The following is a 14866-nucleotide window of genomic DNA, read 5'->3' as shown; positions in this document are numbered from 1 at the left end:
CCTGAGCACTGTCTTTGGACTTTTTCAAGGCTAGACCTCTACCACTTGAGCCTCAGCACTATTTCTGGCTTTTTTTTCTATGTATGTGCTACCGAGGAATTGAACCCGGCACTTTGTGCGTGCTAGGCAAGCACGCTACCACTAGGCCAAATTCCCTGCCCCTAGAATATTAATATTCTTAAAGCTTCTTGATGACCACCCGGTTAAATATGTTTTGTTTTGTGGTTGATGTTAAATGCAAGGCTTGGAGTCTGTTATGCAAATGCACTAACAGCTCTTACCTTTAGTTATTTTTGATACAGAGTCTTCCACATGCCCAGTACAGCTGGACTACAATCTTCCTACCTTGTGCACAGCTGGAATGACTGATGCACAGCAAAGGACCCAGCCTACCTGCATCTTATGAACTCTTTTCCTTTCCTTTTCTCTAGATCTGTGCCTCCTAACTAGCTATAATTACAGGCTGAGTCACCATAGTCAAACTTTAAATGCATTTTAAAATGTAATTTTATGTCCTCAATGCACTCCAGACTTACTCCCATCCTTTTATACAAATAAAGGAACACAAATAATGGGCTCATTTATATCTTCAGTGATCATTACCATCAAAAATGACATCTAGTAATGTGAATGAAAAAGTTTTTATAATCAACCTAATATACATGAAATACTGAAATGATCCAAAAATAAATTCAACTTCATGATTGTTCGTATATCTTGAAAATATAATTCTGGATATGTTACTTCCCACTAAGACATGTTGAGGTCTTGTCGTTATAATAAAGATAATCACCCTTAAAATAAACTCAAGAAAGCAGGTGTTGGTGGCTGGCACCTGTAATCCTAGCTTCTCAGGAAGCTGAGATCTAAGGATTACAGTTAGAAACCAACGCAAGCAGAAAATAAACTACAGACAAGCCAGAAGTGGAGCTGTGATCCAAGGACACTAATCTTCATTTAAAAATCCTTGGGAACAGTGTCAAGCCCATTGGTCGAGCCCTAGGACAGGCTCATACACACACAATAAATGAACACAGTGGAATTCCTGACTTTCCTCTACCTTCTCTTGGGTGCCAACTTGCTATGCAGCTCTTACCTGTTGTCTTATGAATGTATGAATGAAGACTCTCCAGATAATCAAAACCAACGTGGTTTGTATTGGGTATGTGTGCATCCATAGCGTGATAGATCTTCATGAAACTCTCATCGCAAGAAAAATATATTTAAATTTAGTTTTTACATTAGTAGTCAAATGACTCAGTTTGTTAAAAACTTGTCATTGCTAACGTATGTCATTAGCAAATGCCATTTGACATCATCAATTATCATTGCATTCTATTTTTGCATTATTAAAGTAGTCAAGAGAGTGCATTACTTACCTTGACTCTTAGCTTGTCGGGAATGATAACAGGGACAAGGGATATCTGCTCCTGCTCCTGTCTTCTTCACATAATCCACAGTCATCATGCATGAATGCATCTCCATTCACGTCGGCCAAGCTGGTGTCCAGGTTGGCAATGCCTGCTGGGAGCTCTACTGCCTGGAACACGGCATCAAGCCTGATGGCCAGATACCAAGTGACAAGACCACTGGGGGAGGAGACAACTCCTTCAACACCTTCTTCAGTGACACAGGCGCTGACAAACACACGCCCAGGGTGGTTTTTGTAGAACTGGAGCCCACAGTCATTGATGAGGTGGAACTGGCACCTACAGTCAGCTTTTCCACCCTGAGTAGCTCATCACCGGCAAGGAAGATGCTGCCAACAACTATGCGCGTGGGCACTATACCATTGGCAAGGAGATAATTGACCTCATCCTGGACCGCATCAGAAAGCTGGCTGACCAGTGCACAGGGTTTCCTGGTGTTCCACAGCTTTGGTGGGGGAACTGGCTCTGGTTCACCTCCCTGCTGATGGAGCATCTCTCTGTAGACTATGGCAAGAAGTCCAAGCTGGAATTCTCCATCTACCCTGCCCCTAGGTGTCCACAGCTGTAGTGGAACCCTACAACTCCATCCTCACCGCCCACAACACCTGGAGCACTCTGACTGGGCCTTCATGGTGGACAATGAAGCCATCTATGACATCTATTGTAAAAACCTTGATATTGAGCGCCCAACCTTCACTAACCTGAACCACCTTATTAGCCAGATTGTGTTTTCCATCATAGCTTCCCTGAGGTTTGATGGAGCCCTGAATGTTGACCTGACAGAGTTCCAGACTAATCTGGAGCCCTATCCCTGCATCCATTTCCCCCTGGCCACCTATGCCCCTGTCATCTCTGCTGAGAAAGCTTACCGTGAACAGCTTTCCGTAGCAGAGATTACCAATGCTTGCTTTGAGTCAGCCAAACCGATGGTGAAATGTGACTCCCGCCATGGTAAATACGTGGCTTGCTGTCTGTTGTACCTGTACCATGGTGATGTGGTCCCCAAAGATACCAATGCTGCCATTGCCACATTCAAGACTAAGCACAGCAACCAGTTTGTAGATTGGTGCCCCACTGGTTTCAAGGTTGGCATCAATTACCAGCCTCCCACTGTGGTCACTGGTGGGGACCTGGCCAAGGTACAGAGGGCTGAGTGCATGCTGAAAAACACCACATCCATTGCCAAGGCCTGGCTTGGCCTGCCTGAACCACAAGTTTGCCCTGATGTATGCCGTGTGCCTATATCCACTGGTATGTGGGTGAGGGGATGGAGGAAGGAGAGTTTTCTGAGGCCCATGAGAACATGGCTGCCCTAGAGAAGAATGATGAGGAAGTTGGTGTCGATTCTATTGGAGGCGAGGGTGAGGAAGAAGGTGACGAGTACTTGTCACTTATTCTTTTGGCTCTGCAGCATGTCACACATCCACAACTTCAGTTTTAACATTGGCTGACTGGCTGTAACGTTTTGACTAGATTCGCTATTCTCAACTCTGATCCTGTCTTGTCTTTTTATATGTGTGTAAGATTTTAATCCATTATGTCAAAAGTAAAGGCTTTAAGGAAAAAAATAGTCAAGAGGGTTATTGCACAGTTTTACATTACTATGATTCAAATAACATACCAGTACAGAGTCCTCTAGCTGCTGTAGGGTGAGTGCTGGGCCTGGGAAGGGCTGTGTACCAGATGCTCAGCCTTGTTCACAGCACTCTTCCTTCTGAGAGTCACTGGTGAGGCCCAGGGCACCTCTCTTACTTGGAATCAAGTGAGTGATTCATCATGGCTAGATCTGACTGAAGAAATCACCTGGGTCCCTCCTTGCATCTGTGTCCCATTTCCCATCTCTGTCATACTGTATATATCCATCCTTAGGATCGCCCTGCACTTTAAGACCATGCTCAAGGATCTCTCTACCCTGAGGTCTCAACTTCCACATAATTCCCTAAAATATTCGACTGACACCTGTAGGAAGATATTCCCAAACAAAATGTGGAATCTCAGACAACTAGATATGCACACACACAATTGTTCGAGGTAGAGGGATGAATGTTCTCTGCTAGGATAAGACAGGAAAGGGAAGGGAGGGGTGATTTCACAGTGTGGTTATGGATGGTGAATTGTGATGCTACCAGGCTCCACAAGACACAGATTGGGGAACCAATTGTGAGCCTTCTCACAGCACAGGGCCATCCTCCAGCCAATCAAACTAAGAGCACACCCTGAGGAGAAGATCCAAGAAAACCTATATATAGCAGCCCCTCCTTGTACACTGAGCGAGTCTCACTGCTTGTATGGTTTTCTCACTTTCTAGGAAACTAGTGTCTGCTTCAAAAACTTTCCTGTCCTTTAATTCCTTAATAGAGAAAACAAACAACCCACACTCTCAATGATACCAAGGGAGAGGAGGAAGCTATGTGAAAGGGAAAGCTAAGTGTTTATGGTTCATCCAAGCCAGGACTACAAGCCAGTGACCTAAGGGACATTGGTCGAAAAACCACCCAGATTGATCTTAGATCTCCCTCCAGGATATCATAGAAGAGGGTTAGGTTTACATTAGATGGCAGAGCCAAGCCTTTTCTTTCCTATCCTTTTGTTTTCTAATATTTAATTTTTATCATCTTTAGCTGTATAAAGGTGTTTTAACTCAACATGTCAATTTCTGAGTACAATGCTTCTTGTTCTTTTCACCCCCTTCCATCATGGTTTCCCATCTCTCCTGAACTCAACCATTTCCTCGAGTTACCTGGTTCCATTTTTGCATATATACATTAACTATTATGATGGCATTAGCCTGCCCTTCCTCACTCCCTTCATATACTCATTCCCCTTGACCTCAGCTTCTTCTAACACCACGAATTCCAGCTTCCCGGCATTCATTTTTATGAATTCTTCATTAGCTGTTCAACCGAGTTACATCATTGGACTCTCCAACTGAATATACCATACTTTCCTTAATTCATTGGTGTATATATTCATATTATATATGTATACGTATACATATATAAATATATAATTTAAAACTTTTCTTTAGGTGTTTGAATTATGAAGTACAAAGCCCATTGACTCTTTCAGACATGTCAAGGCCAACTGTACCAGCTTGGAGATGGAATATATTCTCTCAGTGCTCTGAACACTGTGTCTGTTTGGTACCATGTGTGTCAGTTTGGTACTGTGACAAGGTCCTAGCTGCTAATTATTTGCGATGCTTGATATCATTTTTGCCATCTTTTCCTGTACAATAGTAGACTCCAGGAAGCATAAAAGGATAGAAGAACACCTCAGATCAAGGGTAATCATGTGTGAAACAATGTCAGGGCCTTTGAGTTTGTGGAATATTATATTGCTGGGAAATCTCTCAGCATAGAATGCAATCAAAGCCAAAGAAATATTCCAACTGCTATTCCAAATTCCACTGAAATTTTACCCTCTATGGATTATAAAAGGTCATTGCAAACAGCTGCTATTAATTTGCTATATTTAATAGAATATAAATTAAAGCAGTTATTTTGTCATAGAGCAACAGAAGACAAATGTGGTTTCTTGTCCACTGATTCCCTTCAAATTGAGAGTTTGTATATTGTAGTTCTTAACAGGGCAAATTACTTTACTATGCTACAAGTGATGATTATTTAGACTAGAAATTACTCTAAATCAAAAATACATAATTTCATACTCTATATATACAAGGAACTTTAGATGTAGTTATGTAAAAGAAAGAATCCTGTATTCTATTTCTACATGGATGGTTTCTTCATTCATCATTTCCAGAAGCTATGCATACAGCATAATTCTGAAAGCTTTCTTTTAAGTCTCTTCTTGAACTGCAATGACAGAAATGATTATGACAAGTTTTCTTTACTAATATTCACAAGCACGCATATATCTCATATCTACACATAGATGTGTCTATGCATACATATGTTTATATGTGTGCACGTATTGTGTATATACAAACAGACAGTTCCTCTATTGGCCAAATCTATGGTGGGAATGCATGCTGTTTGGAAGATGGCTTTTGTTCTTCATGCTATTTGGAGATTGGTGATTTCTGCACAAACAAGGATATGTTATTAATACCTATTTTCTGTGGGTGTGTATATGTGAGACGCTGTAGGAGTGACTGCGTGTGTGTGTGTGTGTGAGTGTGTGTGTGTGTGTGTGTGTGTGTGTGTGTGAGCATGCACACGTGTCCTTCAACAGTGGACCTGAGCTATTTGGCTTTTGCATCGTTCCTGACCTATTTTGCTCAAGAATGGTACTCTAGTACTTGAGCCACAGATCTTCTTCTGACTTTTTGCTTTTTAATTGGTAATAAGAGATTTGTAGACCTTTCTGGCCAGGCAGACTTCAATCTGCAATCCTCAGGTCTTAGCCTTCTGAGATGGTAGGATTAAATGCCTGATCCATATACACCCTGATCTCCATTTCTCTTGATCTTTAGAAATTCTCTTTTCCTTGTGATGGTAACAGGGTGTGACATCAGTACAACATATTTAAGGTAGGCTCCCATGAACACACTATGGGAGAATAAGAAAATCTTCCTTTAAATTTGGTAAATATGAAATTAAAAAAAATTGAAACCCTTGATTCTTGTGTTTGAAGATTTATTGAAATAATTATTCCAGCCTCACAGATATCCTTGGAAGAATTCAATGAAGCAACATCTAGAAACAGATTAGCAGAGTTCTTGGCTCATCTTTTTCAATAAGTAACACAATTGTTACAAAGATACAAAACAAATCTTCATTTAAAAAAAGATATGTCAATACCTAACAATATTTTGAGGACTATGTTTACCTAAAGTAGTATCAATAAAAATTATTTTAAAATATGACTCTTGTTTCTTTTCTTTCTCATTCTTCCTTTACCTCTCTTATCTTTATCTTTATCTTAAATTTATTTTAATTTAATTAGATCTCCAGAAACATAATGAATTTAATGTCTGTTCATATTTAAGCCCAGTCCTTCTCACTATCTACCACTAGTTTTCCACATTAAAGTGATAGTCTTCCTATACTATGCTTGATTTGACTCAACTTATTGTAGATGTTTAAATTTGCTTCATGAATTTTTACCTTCTTGAAAATCAGATGGTTATTAATTGCACAGATAGGGGGAGGGTTAAGGAGATAGAAATTTGAATTAGCAGAGAGCCTAATGATTTCCTTATACTTTGAATTCAGTAGTTTTATTTGCTTTCATAATAACCCAAGTACCGCTGTTTACAGATGCTCATTGCTATATGAAGAAGCTGAGGTTAATTTGTCTCGTGGTTAGATAAGACCAGCAGACTGCCTGACACATTATAGTCAGGAATGGGTCTGGAGTTTAGCTTTCCCAGCAGAGTTTTTTTATTGTAATTAATAGAAGGGTTACAGTTATATTTGCTAATAGAAGGTGCATTACTTCACAAACATATCCCTTCTCATGTTTTTGTCCCCATTTCCCCTCCCTTCATCTTATTTCCCCCTTCCCCTCCTATTTCAAATAAACATATATACAATATACAAAATAACAAAGGGGGATATTGTAACAATATGAGAATAACCAAGGTACAACAAAAGAGATGAGAAATAACATGGTACATTAAGAAAACAATCACATGTTATATAGCTCTTGTTTCCATATCTTAGAGGTCCTTTTATTTAGCCTCATCCTATATGGCCTTATGTATCTAGGTTTTGAGCTATTGTAATCCTCTGCTATGAGAGTCCACAGTTTGTACTAATTTTACAAATGAGGGAAACCATAGAGCCTAAGTTCCTTTGGGTCTGGCTTACTTCACTTAATATGATTTTTTCTAAATCTTTCCATTTCCTTACAAATGGGACAATGTCAATCTTTCTGATGGCAGCATAGAATTACATTGTGTATAAATACCACATCTTATTGATACCATCATCTACTGAGAGGCATCTAGGTTGGTTCCATATCTTTGCTATGGTGAATAGTGCTGCAGTGAACATTGTTGTGCTAGTGGCTTTCGTACGTCCTTGTTTCTGGACCATTGGGTAGATGCCAAGTAGTGCAATTGCTGGGTCATAGGGGAGCTCTATGTTTAGTCTTTTGAGGAACAGCCATACTGCTTTCCAAAGTGGTTGAATAAGTTCACACTCCCACCAACAGTGTAGTAGTGATCCCTCCTGGCCACATCTCTGCAAGCGTGTGATGTTATTAGATTTCTTGAATATGGCAATTCTAATTGGAGTGAGGTGGAATCTCAGAATTGTTTTGATTTGCATTTCTTTTATGGCCAGAAATATTGAGCATTTCTTTGTGTCTATAGGCCATTCGTATTTCTTCTTCAAAGAAGTCTCTCTTTAAGTCTTTGGCCTATCTTTTAATGGGATGGTTGTTTCTTTGAAGATGAGTTTTGGAGAGATTCACTTTTTTTAGCTGTTGATAAATTTTAGATATGAGGCCTTTGCCTGTTATATGGTTACGAAGAACTTCTCCCACTCTGTGGGCTTTCTATTTAGCTTGCTAGCTTATGCCCTTTGCCATACAGAAGCTCTACAGTTTAATGCAGTACCATTTATCCAAACTTTCTTTGATTTCTTGTATTTCTGGGTCTTTATTAAGAAGATTGGTGCCAAGAAGACCTAGTGTATCTCCTATTCCTTCTTGTAAAGTTTTCACTGTATCTGCTTTTACCTCAAGGTCTTTGATCCATTTGGATTTAATTCTGGTGCAGGGTGACATAGAACAACCTAACTTTAGTTTTCTGCAAGTGCTTAAACAGTTCTGTCAGCACCATTTGTTGAGGAGGCTTTCTTCTGTGTGGCACGTCACATCAGGAAAATAGAAACCTATGCTGTAAAAGGAGGCTTACCTTGTGGCCCAGTGCTCATTCCCTGTTCTTAGGCTCACACCTGGCTGAGATGGTGCCTGCCACCCGGTTGTTAGGCGTGGGTGTGATTTGTAAGGCCACCTCTGGGATCGAACCCTTCCGCCCTCTCAGATAGCACATACATCCTACTTCCTCAATGAGAGTACCTCCCCTGCCCTGCCCACCTTTGTGCTGATAGGCTCCTGCATCCTATGTTAGCTGAATTTACTTCCTCAATAAATGAGCTCCTGCCTTGACTGGTCTCCCTGACGCGTCTGATTGTCCTCCAGCAAGGGAGGGCTGGGTGCAGGCAGTCAGTCGGCCCTCTCCTTTATGTGCTAGTCCTGGTGGGGGTATATTCTCTCTATTCCTCCTGCAGGTAGGGAGGGACCGAGAACAAAAAACAATGACATTCTTCCATTTTATTTTTTGGCTCCCTTATCAGAGATTAGGTGGCCACAGGTCTGCTGGTTGATTTCTGGGTCTTCAGTTCGATTCCATTGGTCCTTAAGCCTGTTCTTGTGCCAGTACCAAGCTTTTTTGGTTACTATAGCTCTGAAATAGAGTTTAAAGTTTGGTATTGAAATGCTGTTCTTTCTGTTAAGAATTGTTTTACTATATGGGGTCTCTTATTATTCCACATGAACTTTTGTATTCCTTCTTCCATTTCCTTAAAGAATGACACTGAGATATTGATGGGTAGATAGCCCTTGGCAAGATTGCCATTTTCATGATGTTAATTGTTCCAATCCAGGAGCATGGGAGTTTTTCCCATTTCCTCAGTTCTGTTTTAATTTCCTTTTTCAGGATTTTCAAGTTTTAATCAGGAAGGTCTTTTACATTCTTAGTTACATTAATTCCTAGGTACTTTATTTTCTTTGAGGCTATCACAAAAGGAGTGGCTTTCCTGATTGCTGCCACAATCCACTTGTTGTTGGCATATAGCAAGGTCGTTGGTTTTTGAGGGTTAATTTTATACCCTCCTACCTTGCCAAAGTTTCAAATCAGATCAGGCAACTTGGAAGTGGAGTCTATATGGTTCTTTAAATACAGAATCATGTCATCTGCAAAGAGGGAATGTTTTACTTCCTCTTTCCCTATTTGGATCCCCTTTATGCTTGCTTCTTGCCTTATTGCTCTGGCTAGGAATTCTAATAGTATGTTAAAAAGGAGTGGAGAGAGTGGGCATCCTTGTCTTGTTTCTGATTTTAGAGGAAATGGCTTTACCTTTTTGCCATTAAGTAAAATTCCCAGCAGAGTTTTAAGTGGAACAGGAGAAGCTTAGTGTCATTCTTGTATAATCCTGATAAGAAGTGCTTGATTCAAGAATCACTCCAAAACTAATCTCCAAAGTAACAACAATCCCATTAAAAAATGGTCCAAAGACTTAAAGAGAGTCTTCTCTGAAGAAGAAACAAAAATGGCCTATAGACGCATGAAGAAATGCTCAACATCTCTGGTCATAAAAGGAATCAAAATAACTCTAAGATTCCACCTCACTCCAGTTAGAATGGCCAGGATTAGGAAAACTAATAACAACAGATGCTGGAGGGGATGTGGCCAGGAGGGATCACTACTACACTGTTGGTTGGAGTGCAAACTCATTCACCACTATGGAAAGCAGTATGGCAGTGCCTCAAAAGGATAAACATAGAGCTCCCTTATGACCCAGCAATTCCACTACTTGGCATTTACCCAACCATCCAGAATCTAGGGCATACTAAATCCAGTAGCACAACAATGTTCATTGCAGGATTATTCACCATAGCAAAGATATGGAACCAACCTAGATGTCCCTCAGTTGATGAGTGGATCAACAAGATGTGATATTTTTACACAATGGAATTCTATGTTGCTGTCAGAAAAAACATCGATCTATTTGTTAGGAAATGGAAACACTTAGAAAAAATCATATTAAGTGAAATAAGCCAGACTCAAAGGAACTTAGGCTCAATGGTTTCTCTCATTTGTCATAATCAGTAGAAACCTTGGGCTCTACTAGCACAGATCTGCAATAGAGCAAAATTTTGATACATAAGGTCATGTAGTATGAAGCTAATTGAAAGGACCTTAAGGATATAGAAACAAAAGCCATATAATGAATTATTGTTGTCCTTAATGTACTATGTTATCTCTCATTTCTTTTGCTGTCCCTTGGTTATATCATATTGTTACAGTATCTCACTTTGTTATCTGACATATTGGATATATTTGTATTTGGTTATTTGAAATTGGATAGGGAAGGGGGAAAACCAAGATGGGGGTGTGGGGGGGGGAGGGTAATGGGGACCAAGACATGTGCAAGGGTATCAATGTATGTGAATTAATGCACCTTGTATCTGGAAAATATCATGTAACCCTTTTATTAATTACAATAAAAATATTAAAAAAAAGAAGTGCTTGAACAAAATGAAGAGCATGATTACTTCTTAGATGTGATTTTCAGTGTCATCTTCCACAGAAAAGCTTGCTTCCAAAGAGAAATGTCTAATGTTGGGGTAAGAGAATAAACACATCTTATGGTGGGGAGATATAAGATGGTTCTCCAACTGAACACCAGAAAGGTCATGCTATGTCATATGCACACAAAACTAAACCTTTCAAGATCCCAATTGCAAAAGCAAGATGCAGTTAGGCCATAATCAGCAATGGAACTCAGAAGACAAAATTATCCAAAGCAGGGAAATTTCAAGTTCAAAGCCCGCTCTGGTTAGGTAATGAGATTCAAGCTAGTCTAGGCTCTGTAAGAGAACCTATCACAAAACATAAACCAATAATATTTAAAAAACTAATTTTTAGACTAGAGCCCAAAATATAACAAAAACATCATATCCAGATTTCTGATATAACACAGACATAAGCCTATATTATATCCTGATATAAGTGTGAGGGATATGAGCCAAATCTTTTATGGCAAAGAATTCCAAATGATTTATAAAATTGCTTTGTCCTCAAGGGGAGTGCATGTAACTGCATTACTTCAGTTTGGGCTGTTTAAAGTAGCTACAAAGATTAATGTTCAGTAAGAGAAGCAGAAGTATAATTCAACAGCAGAGAAAGTTTGGTAAACACTTTTTCAGACAGGTTATCAGGAGTAGTTTAATGATGACAAGCTACATAACTCAAAGTCCAAGGGTGTGGCATTTAGGGGTCTTTCTTCCCAAGATAACATCCCCAGAATAACTATGAGAAATCTAAACGGGAAATCTCAATAGAGAAACATTCTTAAAATTATCTGACCAATGTTTCCCAAGTATGCCAAGAAAGGACTACTGAGTGAAATGTAGTAACCTGGATAGGAGCTGAAAATAGAACAGTGAGAGAAGGTAAAATCTAACGTGGAAAAGTCAAGGAGTTCTTTGACAGCAGTGTACAAATGATTGTTATTGGTCTGTGACAAACCTACCATGATCATATGAAATAATTGGATTTGGTGTACGAGAGGAATTATATATTATTTTTGTAAGCTTTCTGAAGTAAAATTTACAGTGCTGAGAAACCAGAACTTGTTTTCATAAGTTAGAATTGCTGTTCAGTTTGACAGGCAGATTACAAATAAATTTCCTAAAATTATCAGTTCATGAAAAGGTTTTATACAAATTAATATATTCCTCAAAAAACTAATAATAGATCTTCTCTATGACCCTGCCATACCTTTCCTAGCCATCTACTCTGAGCATCATAATCCAGGATATGATAAGGACATCTGCACAGCCATGTTCATCTCTGCAGTATTCACAATAGCCAAACAATGGAAACAACACTGAAAATGAATGAATACAAAAAATACGGTACATATATACGATGGGATTCTACATACTCATCAGATCAGCACTTTCTGGGAAGTGGATGGAACTAGAGCAAATCAAGCTGCGTGGGATAAGTCAAGACCAAAGGAACAGAAAAGTGCATGATCTCCTTGATATGTGGATATTAGATTCAAACCATACAAGAGCGATGACTCAGTACTCAAGTAATCAAAATCATTGACATGAACTTGGAGATATAAATTTAACTATATAGACATATATATTTATGAGATATATAGACAATAGTCATATTGATATATATTATAGATTGATGTGTATCTATGAAATACAAAATCTCAGCTTAATTTTAATTTTGTTCTTAAATTTATGTGCCAGTGATTGCATATAGTAATTCTATTCTTGAATACTTGTTTGTTAAACTTGACATTTGAAATAGGACGTAAAATGATCAACGTTAATAAAATCTTTTTTTCATTTTTGATAAGATTTTATTTAAGATCCCCTCTTGATAAAATCTTTTAATTAAAAAAAGAAAGGCAAATCAAAACAACTTTAATACTTCATTTCAGTTAGAATGGCCATTATTAAGAAATCTAATAACAATAGATGCTGGCAGGGATGTGGCCAGGAGGGATCACTACTACACTGTTAGTGGGAGTGCAAACTCGTTCAACCACTATGGAAAGCAGTATGGCAGTTTCTCAAAAGACTAAACATAGAGCTCCCCTATGACCCAGCAATTCCACTACTGGGCATTAACCCAAATGTCCAGAAACATGGGCATACCAAACTTACTAGTACAACAATGTTCATTGCAGCATTATTTACCATAGCTAAGATATAAAACCAATCCAGATGCCCCTTAGTAGAAGACTGGATCAAGACCATGTGGTACTTATACACAATGGAATTCTAACCTGCTGTCAGAAAGAATGACATTGCCCCATTTGTATGGAAATGGAAAGATTTGGAAAAAATCATATTAATGAAGTAAGTCATACCCAAAGAAATACAGGCCCCATGGTTTCCCTCATATGTAGTAATTAGTACACATTTAGAATTCTCCTAGCAGTGGATCACAATAGCTCAAAAGCTATGTACATATGGCCATATAGGATAAGACTGAACAACAAGACTCTAGGAATTGTAAAAAGAGCTATATAATGTGTGACTGTTGTTCTTCATGTACTATGTGAAGTTATTTCTTTTCTCTTTTTTCCCCTTATGTTTAATCGCATGTGGTTACTGTATTGGACTTTGTTACCTAGTATAGTGTATATACGTGTATTTGTTTTTTGAAATAAGGAAGGGGTGGGGGAAAACAAGATGATTGGGAGGGGATGGGTGGGAGGAAAAGGGGGACAAAATCATGAGAAGGGTTCTGTGTGAGAGAAGTAATACAGCCATTACCTGATGAATGTAACTATAACCCCTCTATACATTATCCAGACAATAAAATACATTAAAAAAGAAGAAAAATAATGCATTGTGTGAAGTTATTTCTTTTCAATGCCATTTTTTCTCTCCTTTGGTTAATCTTCTGTTGTCAGTGTATTTGATTTTGGTAACCTGTGTATTATATATATATTCATCTGATTTGGGCAAAGTAAGGGAAAACCAAAATGTTGAGACAAAGGACAAATAGGGAACCATGCTGCAGCTATATCATAAGAAAATATTTGGAAATTAACTTTACAACTGAGGGAAGGTGTTGGAGAATAAGGAGAGTGGGAGAAAAAAACAAGGGAGTAGGTAACAATGTTCAAGAAATCTACTCTTACCTTATATATGTAAACTGTAATTCCTCTGTACATTATCTTGACAATAAAACTACATTAAAAATGAAAAGTTTGTTTAGTTTTATTTTTACCCTATAGAAACATGTGATTTTGAGGAAAGGACAGATGCACTAGTGATACATTTGGGAGTTATTGTTTTATTTCTAAGGAAAATGTATGATTGATTAAGTTAGATAAAGTTAAAGATATGGCTTCTATTTGTAAAGACTTTTGCAGTCACTGAGTAATTTTTATATATGATCTGTCCTTATTTGTAAAGAATGATGAGGAAATATGCTATCTTCATAAGTCTGCATTGGCCAAATTGAAGCTCAGATAAGTTAAATGATGTGTTCACTTCCATAAGGATTAGCACATAAAAGAGTCAGAACTCAGAAATATTCTTTCATGCCAATGGGTGTATTGTCAATTTTGCCCTGGAAAGAAAATTCTAAAGTGTATTTTTTTTTCTGAAGGATGAAAATAATTTAGGAAGTACCTGGTTTGTGCACAGTTCTTAATAGTTCAGGGTTATATAAAGTTCAACTGTAAAAAGGCACAAAATAGTATTGCACGCTATCTCTCTGACTCACCTAAAAGTAAAGACCATTTTCATTCTAATGAAAAGGGAAGACATTTTTCACTAATAGTTTTGGGTTTGTTTGTTTTTTTGCCTGAACTCAGGGCCCAAGCGCTGTCCTTGAGCTTTCTCAATGCTAGAACTCTACCACTTGAGCCACAGCACTATTTCCGGATTTTTCTATGAATGTGGTACTGAGGAATCAAACCCAGAACTTTGTGAATGGTAGGCATACACTCTACTACTAGGCCAAACTCCCAGTCCAAACTAATAGTTTTTATATACAGAATATACTATCCAGAACAAGGCACCAATATAGATAACCAATCTTTTAACTAAAGTAACTGACTTTTAAAGTAACAAGAAGTAAAAGGCATTAAAGTTCTATATGTACCCATTGCCAATGTTGTAAGCATTTTGTTGACTTATGGCATTGACTTAAGAGCTATTGGTATGTTACATTTTAATTTAGATATTTTATG

The 14866-nt window shown here is 38.3% G+C and overlaps 1 pseudogene; it reads left to right on the top strand.

The window, feature by feature from the left end:
* Positions 1 to 1465: 1465 nt before the first annotated feature.
* Positions 1466 to 2871, top strand: LOC150047193 (tubulin alpha-1B chain-like; annotated as a pseudogene).
* Positions 2872 to 14866: the final 11995 nt, after the last annotated feature.

Source organism: Megascapheus bottae, chromosome 23 (assembly GCF_031878675.1).
Source record: "Megascapheus bottae isolate mThoBot1 chromosome 23, mThoBot2.hap1, whole genome shotgun sequence".
NCBI lineage: Eukaryota > Metazoa > Chordata > Mammalia > Rodentia > Geomyidae > Megascapheus > Megascapheus bottae.
The sequence above is the reverse complement of the archived record's forward strand: the minus strand, read 5'-3'. Positions and strand labels throughout refer to the sequence as shown.